This window comes from Triticum aestivum, chromosome 1A, assembly GCF_018294505.1.
Source record: "Triticum aestivum cultivar Chinese Spring chromosome 1A, IWGSC CS RefSeq v2.1, whole genome shotgun sequence".
Lineage (NCBI taxonomy): Eukaryota > Viridiplantae > Streptophyta > Magnoliopsida > Poales > Poaceae > Triticum > Triticum aestivum.
Window position 1 is genome coordinate 518444468 of NC_057794.1, and position 9206 is coordinate 518453673.

General features: G+C 42.2%; 1 pseudogene; it reads right to left on the reverse strand.

Annotated features, from left to right (window-relative positions):
- Window positions 1–5215: 5215 nt before the first annotated feature.
- LOC123041454 (DNA repair protein RAD51 homolog 3-like) lies at window positions 5216–8524 on the reverse strand (annotated as a pseudogene).
- Between the last annotated feature and the right edge of the window lie 682 nt (window positions 8525–9206).

Below are 9206 nucleotides of genomic sequence, written 5' to 3' on the forward strand. Positions count from 1 at the left end.
ATTTCCCTCAGTTTTTGAGAACCAAGGTATCAATCCAGTAGGAGACCACACGCGAGTCACCTCGTACCTACACACACAAATAAGAACCTCGCAACCAACGTGACAAAGGGGTTGTCAATCCCTTCATTGCCACTTGCAAGAGTGAGATCTGATAGAGATGATAATAATAAGATAAATATTTTTAGTATTTTTATGATATAGATTGAAAGTAAAAGATAACAAAATAAAGTAGATTGGAAACTTGTATGATGGAGAATAGACCCGAGCCATAGGTTTCACTAGTGGCTTCTCTCAAGATAGCATAACTATTACGGAGGGTGAATAAATTACTGTCGAGCAATTGATAGAAAAGCGAATAATTATGAGAATATCTAGGTATGATCATGTATATAGGCATCACGTCCGAGACAAGTAGACCGAAACGATTCTGCATCTACTACTATTACTCCGCACATCAACCGCTATCCAGCATGCATCTAGAGTATTAAGTTCATAAGAACAGAGTAACACCTTAAGCAACATGACATGATGTAGAGAGATAAACTCATGCAATATGATGTAAACTCCATCTTTTTATACTCGATGGCAACAATACAATACGTGTCGTTTCCCTTTCTGTCACTGGGATCGAGCACTGCAAGATTGAACCCAAAGCTAAGCACTTCTCCCATTGCAAGAAAGATCAATCTAGTAGGCCAAACCAAACTGATAATTCGAAGACACTTACAAAGATAAACCAACCATACATAAAAGAATTCAGAGGAGATTCAAATATTGTTCATAGATAATCTGGATCATAAACCCACAATTCATTGGATCTCGACAAACACACCGCAAAAGAAGATTACATCGAATAGATCTCCAAGAGAATCGAGGAGAACTTTGTATTGAGATCCAAAGAGAGAGAAGAAGCCATCTAGCTACTAGCTATGGACCCGAAGGTCTGAAATAAACTACTCACACATCATCGGAGGGGCCATGGAGTTGATGTAGAGGCCCTCCGTGATCAATGCCCCCTCCGGTGGAGCTCTAGAAAAGGCCCCAAGATGGGGATCTCTTGGGTATAGAAGGTTGCGGCGGTGGAAATAGGGTTTCGTGGTGCTCTTGGATGTTTGCAGGGTATATGAATATACATAGGAGGAAGAAGTAGGTCGGTGGAGCAACGAGGGGCCCACGAGGGTGGAGGGCGCGCCCAGGGGGTGGCGCGCCCCCCTGCCTTGTGGCCGCCTCGTTGATTGTTGACGTCCACTCCAAGTTCTCTGGATCACATTTGTTCCAAAAATCAAGTTTCCGAAGATTTCATTCCGTTTGGACTCCGTTTGATATTCCTTTTCTACGAAACACCGAAATAAGCAAAAAACAACAATTTGGGTTGGGCCTCCGGTTAATAGGTTAGTCCCAAAAATAATATAAAAGTGTAAAATAAAGCCCATTAACATCCAAAACAGATAATATAATAGCATGAAATAATCAAAAATTATAGATATGTTGGAGACGTATCAAACACCTACAAAGCACTTCTAGTTTCATACTTGTTCTAGGTAAAGCGAACATTAAGCGTGCGTAGAGTTGTATCGGTGGTCGATAGAACTTGAGGGAATATTTGTTCTACCTTTAGCTTCTCGTTGGGTTCGACACTCTTATTTATCAAAAGAGGCTACAATTGATCCCCTATACTTGTGGGTTATTAAGACCTTTTTCGGACGCCGTTGCCGGGGAGTTATAGCGTGGGGTGAATATTCTCGTGTGTGCTTCACTACTAGAGAAAACCCTAGCAGTAGCACGGGTATTTTTGCCTATCAGTAGCGCGGGAGGACGCGCTACTGATAAGGCGCTACAACTATTCCTTAGTAGTAGCACGTGCTACGTGCGCTGCTGCTAAGACATATAGCAGCAGCGTTTCTTCGCTCCAGCGCTACTGTTAATACAGCTAGTTGTAGCGTGTTTAATCTCCATCGCTACTAGTATTCTTTTTCTCATTTTTTTATTTTTAGTGTATTTATACGCCGTTATATAAATTTTGGTACAATACCAATTATGAGGTTATTATATCAATATGTCCATAACAGTGTGTCAAATGAAGGTGGATTAGGTTTAAGTGGAGGGAACATCTGGTGCATGTCAAAAGTATACTACTAATCCAAACTTGATCTAGTTTGGACTAGTAGTACTTTCAATGTGCACCACATGTTGCCTCCACTTGAATCTAATCCGCCAACACAAGCTATTTAATCATCATCATAGTCATTACCACCAACAGTAGCTATTTAATCATCATAGTCATAGTGCATCACACATCATCATCTTCAAACTCATTCTAGCTAGCTAATCACCATCAACACTAGCCGCGGTAGCTATCTAATCACCACCAACACTAGCTAATAATAATCATCATAGTCATTACCACCAACACTAGCTATTTAATCATCAGAACTCATTTCTAGCTAGCTAATCACTCCTACTGCTCTCTCTCAACTAAAATAACATAAAACATGTGTAGCACTCCTGCTTCATCAAGTTGGAGCATGCAGATGAACCTGTCTCCTAATCATGGGCTGCGCTTCTGATTGCTGCCCCCTAGTACTTCTCTACGATCGTTCACAATTTTACTTCATTCTTTCACTATTAAGCATTTCTCGCTATTAGAAATCCTGAATGCACTAAAGTGCATTGTAGGAAATCTTGGCAGTAAGCTAACAATTCTCATGCGACCTTTAGTCTCGATCCAATGAGGCACAACATTCATCGGGAGTCCCTGTTGAAGAACATCATATAGTAACATACTTAGCAATGAAGTTTAGCTTAAAAATAATGTATGCAAAAGATGCACTAAGGACAAATAGTAAAAATCTTACCATCTTTCCTAAATAGATGTGACCGTAGTTCAGTACGAACACTATTGGTCGCACGTTTTGAGTACTAAGATTTTTAAGTCCAAAAAAACAATTTGTCTTGACAGTATGAAGATCCTCAAGCCATGAAATATAATGACTTATCTCCTCGCAGTTTAGTTCAGCCCCGGGACAGTAGTAGGTCATGTCTACCAAGCGTTGGACAGGTTTGCTTGAACGGAAATAAGTTGTCAATAGAAATTAGTTGTCAACTATTTTTTAATAAACAATATCAAAGACATAAATATGGTTGAGAAACTCACATAATGGTATAACTGGAGGCGTCTGCACATCGACCCAGATGTCGATATTACCTTTAATATCATCTTCCGGACGAATATCAAAGGTGATAACAATATTAGGCTTAAATGCATAAGTCTTGCATAGTACTTGTCAAGTTTTGCATTCAAAATAGGTGTAGGTGTCTGCGTTGTATAATTTTGCGTGGAAAGTATAACCATGCTCGGTCTTCAAGTAAACTCTCTTTACCTCCATAGTATTTTTTTATAGAACTGAAACCTATCATATCCAAGACAAAAACTCTTGCATGGCAGGGGATACGCTAGTAGAATAGTAAAAATTTAAATTATAAGTTGAAGCAAATGAAGCAGATGTCATGCTTAATTACGAAAAAAGACTTGTCGTTGTGATTTACTGTATCCACTTCGAAGTTCTCGTCCAGCTTGATTCTGAAGCGCCTATCATCATCTAGGAAGATTCTGTCGTACAGGTCGTGCTCGTCTTCGTAGTATTCGCAAATACTGAAATCCATTTCGTCGTTTGACATTTCCTATGTTCATAGTTGAAACATTAATTGAAAATCGATCGAAGGCAACTACCAGGATACTCCCTGAGGAGCGAGCGTCGCTGGTGTTGTTGTTGAAACCGCTGCCGCCGCTGGTGTTGTCCCCTCCCCCACCAGAGCGAGCGCCATCTCCCTGAGGAGCGTCGCGTCCGCGCCCACCGCCACGTTGCCCCTGGAGGGCGGCCATGGGAGGCAGAGTTGACGGAGGATTGCCGAAGGTCGCCGCCATGGAGGAGGGTGAGGCGGGCATCAAAACTGAGCAGCTGGTTGTAGAGCTCCTAGACGATGATGGGCTCCACCCTGGCGGCGAGCGGAGAGACCAGCGGGTTGTACTCCATGTCCAGGCCGGCGAGAATTTTGGAGACGATCTCCGGATCAGAGAGCACCGCAGCAGTGCTTGTGACTTCATCGGTGAGGCTTTTGATCTTACCAAGGTAGTCAGCCATGGACATATTACCTTTCTTGAGGTTGGTGAGCTCGATGCGAGTGTTGATCGCTTGGGCTTAGCTCTGAGCAGCGAACATGGCGTGGATGGTGCGCCACACCTCGGCCGACGTCTGGAGCATGGCGATCTGGGCAAGAATCTCATGGGAAAAGGAACCCATCAAGTATCCTTGAAGTTGTTGCTGCTGTGCATACCAGAGGGATCTCGCAAAGTTGACAACTTGTTCTTCTTTGCCGTCCTTGGTGATGGTGAGAGTGGCCGGCGGTGGCGGGCTCTTCTCGTCTAGGTGGTGCTCCATCTATCCGCCGGTGGTCGTTACTCCTGGCGGGATCTAGACTGGCCCCACAGATCAATACTAGTCTTTTCTGCGCACTTTGTCCTCACTCGTGCGCACCCGGGAGCAACTTCCCGGTCGGTCACCCATCCTGAAACTACTCCAAGCTGAGCACGCTTAACTTTGGAGTTCTGTCTGAATGGGCTCCTGAAAAAGAAGAAATTCCTTATTGATATGAGTAGTCTATCATCCCTATTAAGCCAGGCTATCACATTGGCGTCATGGCAGCGGCGGTGGTGGACATGATCTCGGTCGCGGAGGTAGCTAGATGCAATCTCTTTCGATCTAATGAGGAAGATGCTCTGTTACCATGTAAAGAAGCATAGAACCCTTTGTCTCGGGCCGCATGTATATATTGGGCAAAAGCCTTGGCATACAAGTTACAGAGAAAGAGATCGAGAGATTGACCAGGAAGGTCGTTACAGAGAGATATGGGGAAAGGAGATAGAGATGATGTACATAATTTAAACAAACTCCTAACCCTATACATCTCCTATATGTTTATTCTAACAGAATGAAGCAGGATACAATAATGTACTACAAACTGATCAGGTAAAGGAGGCAAGTAATGAGAAATAGATGTGTTGTTGCCAAAGCATGCAAGAAACACCAGGTCATACCGGGACAGCAGCAGAGTATCACCCCAAAATGTATGTGTTCCTTGTAAATGCTGACATTTATGTGCATAGAAAAAAATCCATTTACTCGTACTGTCTCAGTATAAGATAGATCTCAATTAATTAATAGGAACTGCTATATGGTTTTCTCAACTCAACTAGCACAATTTTTCATAGTTTCAAGTTATATGCCTTTGAAAGCTTCATCAACTTCAATGATAATCCACTGAGCATTCTAGTCCTCAGAGCCAGATCATCGAAATCTTATCGAAAGTGGAAAGTAACACTATCAATAATAACTATCCTCACCTGTAAAGCATAAAGAAAAATAATGGTTATTTGGTAACACTCAACCAATTTTGGTAGATCCTACTAAGAACGGAAGGGTGGAAAACCATTTCTGTAAACATAGAACTGCCGGAAAACTCATCTTGGGGGAAAATAGAGGTGAGGGACAAAACATTGGACATAATTCAGGTGATTAAACTTTAAGACTCAGTTGTTCAAGAATACTCCCTCCATTCCAAAATATAGTGCGCCCGCGCTTCCCGAGGTCCAACTTTGACCATAAATTTAACCAACGAGACCAACTGCGGCGGGAGAAAAAAATATATAATTGAAAACTTTTTCCGAATACGAATTCACTGATATAATATTTGCTCCCGCCACAATCGGTCTTGATAGTTAAATTTACGGTCAAAGTTGAAGCACGGGGATAAAGGAAGCACTACATTGTGGAATGGAGGGAGTATTACATCTTTATGTTCTCCGAGGAATTTCTTCAGATAGTTCCTCACCACAATGTATTCAGTGTAGCTGCATCTATACCTCTATAAAAAGACCCAAAAGGGCAGATCCAAACCATCTCGACCATCAAATCATGTTATCTAGCGGTTCAAATCGCTTCAATGGTGAGCACCAAACACGTTTAATGCTCTAATTACCCACCACTGCCATTGGTTATAAACACGTTTTGACTCAACGATATCTCATGAAATCTGACATGTAATTAACATCCTACCATTTCCCGCGAAAAAGTAATTGATGCCTTACCAAATACCAACATGCAACAGATATATCTTACCTAATATAACGTGCAACTAATATCCTACCTAATATAAACGTGCATTATATGTACATTATTACTAGTATTCAGAAGTAGTAGATGCCTGCTAGGAAAGGCTCAGGCTGCAGATTTTCTTGTCCAGATGAAGCCTTGTCATGGTGGCACGGAAAAATACTCCATTATGTCACTGATACACCCTTCAGCAGTTTGATAGACACGTTCAACCATGAAACTGCCCTCTGTGTCTGTTACAATGACAGTAAATATTGTTAACAGTTTCTCAACAGACACATGACACAATCACTCTCTGTCAAACAAGTATACCAATATAAAATGCTTTGTCGCCAAGGCCACCATAGCGCACGAGAATTTGGACGTTGATTGCTAGCTGAATCCTCCAAAAGTTGGCACTTAGCACGGTAATTTTCTTCTGAAATTGCAATGATTCGGTAGTAGGAGCAACATACCCCAGTTGAGTTTTACCCATTCCTGGAACACCACCTGAATAAATCTAGTAGCTGATTAGTCTAGTCACCACAGATACATCAATGGACATGGCATTTTACATAAATAACTCAACAGAAAAGAATTGAAAGCCCTTACTCAACAGATTAGTCTAGTCACCACAGATACATCAATGGAGTATGAGATGTTGATGCACAAGTGAGAACAAGAGTAGAACAAAGACTCACTAACTTTACACGATTACTCAGAACAGTAGAAAAATTTGACAACACTATTGCTAGAAGACAGGAGACCAAGAAACAAGATATAGAAACAGAGCTGAATGATAAACTGACTATTATATGGTTATTAACCAAGAGTGCAATGCATTCCTAAAGCAAGAAAGGTGTTAACTATCTCAGTAACTTCCTTTCAATGAATCCCTCCACCAAGTATGTCGTTCAGGTCACCAGAGCCAGTAGTGATGTGTTTCCGTGATTGCTCCTCGGGCAACACGTCCCACGCCTTTTGGGCTGCTGTCACATACTAGTATTTGAGTGAGTGAGAAGCAGTGCTATTACAATCCGTTATCATATCAAGGATATACAAAACATGAAGAGAATTAAGAGCAACAGGTACAACGGTTCGCAAAGCTATCGAATCGCGTGACAAGTTACCAGCAGGACATATCACAGTTCACATATGGGTAGAAAATAAATTCACATGTTGTTAGCCAGTTAAGACAGATCAAGGTGAACTATATTGGCCTCGGATAAATCCACAAGAACATCTAAATAACTAAGACTAGAACATGAATGCAATTATATAAAATATATCATTATCATAGCTTCACAATTACCTTACTCGATTCCCAAAGGGATCTGCATGCAGGTGCGGGATCCCAGGCGCAGTCTGGCGCTGCATGCGTTCCAGAGGGATGGGTGGCCAACAACCACCAGGTGCGGAGCCCACTGGCCAAATCGATGCGGGTGGGGACGACTCGTCCGATTCCACGCACTCGCCTGCTGGGCCCAGCGGAGCCCGCGATGGGGTGTGCACGCCCGACCACGTCTCTGGCGCCACCCTGAGCGGCGCTCTTGGGCGGAGAAGTCCGAGGTCGATCTCACCTACGGCACATATGACCTTGGATCTGGCGATGGATGCTGGGGCTGATGTGTCAGGATCTTCTGTGGCAGGATCACCAGCTACAGAACCTGCCTCCTTTGGATCTTTTGTGGTGAGGTCTACAACAACACGAACAGCAGCACCCGTGCTTCCTCTTCGACATACAAGATCTCAGTCAGGCATTATAAAGGAAAAAAAGTACACCGATGGTACGGTCAGGTATGATAAAATCAAGCGTGCATTTTTTACTAGCACCGGTGAGCCAACTCATTTACATGATGCACTTGCTCATAAAGATTGGAAGAAGGCTATGGATAATGAATATGATGCACTTGTTAAAAACAAAACTTGGCATTTAGTACCACCAAAAAAGGGTGATAATGTGATTGATTGTAAGTGGGTTTATAAAATCAAAAGAAAGGCTGATGGCAGTATAGACAGATACAAGGCTAGATTAGTTGCAAAGGGTTTTAAGCAAAGGTTTGGTATTGACTATGATGATACCTTTAGCCCTGTTATTAAAGGAGCTACTATTCGATTTGTTCTGTCTATCGCTGTTTCCAGAGGATGGAGTTTGCGACAGCTAGATGTTCAGAACGCGTTTCTTCATGGTGTTCTTGAGGAAGAAGTGTTCATGCGGCAGCCACCAGGATATGTAAATAAAAGCACACCACATTATGTTTGCAAGCTGGATAAAGCTTTGTATGGGTTAAAATAGGCCCCAAGAGCCTGGTACTCAAGATTGAATACACAGTTGCAGAAGCTTGGGTTCACACCATCAAAGGCAGATACCTCATTATTCTTCTACAGTAAGAACAATATTACCATGTTTGTTCTTGTTTATGTTGATGATATAATTGTTGCCAGCTCAAATCCAGATGCCACTACTTGTCTACTCAAGGATCTGAAACTAGAGTTTGCTCTTAAGGACTTGGGAGATCTTCATTACTTTCTTGGAATCGAGGTCAAGAAGGTAACAGATGGCATACTTCTTACTCAGGAAAAATATACCACGGATATTCTCAGAAGGGTAGGCACGGAAAAGTGTAAGTCTGTTAGTACACCCATCTCTACTTCAGAAAAACTTACTGTTGAAACTGAAGAAGCACTTGGTTCAGAGGATGCAACAAATTATAGAAATGTTGTAGGTGCATTACAGTATTTAACTCTTACACGTCCTGATATTTCCTACTCGGTGAACAAAGTATGTCAGTATTTACATGCTCCTACTACAACTCATTGGACTGCAGTAAAACGGATCCTAAGGTATCTTAAATTTACAAAGGGACTTGGTCTTCAGACTGTCAAGTCTCCATCTCTTTTTGTATCTGCCTATTCTGATGCAGATTGGGCAGGGTGTGCTGATGATAGGAGGTCCACAGGTGGCTTTGCTGTGTTTCTGGGAACAAATCTTGTGTCATGGAGTGCAAGAAAACAGGCTACAGTCTCAAGGTCAAGTACCGAGGCAGAGTATAAGGC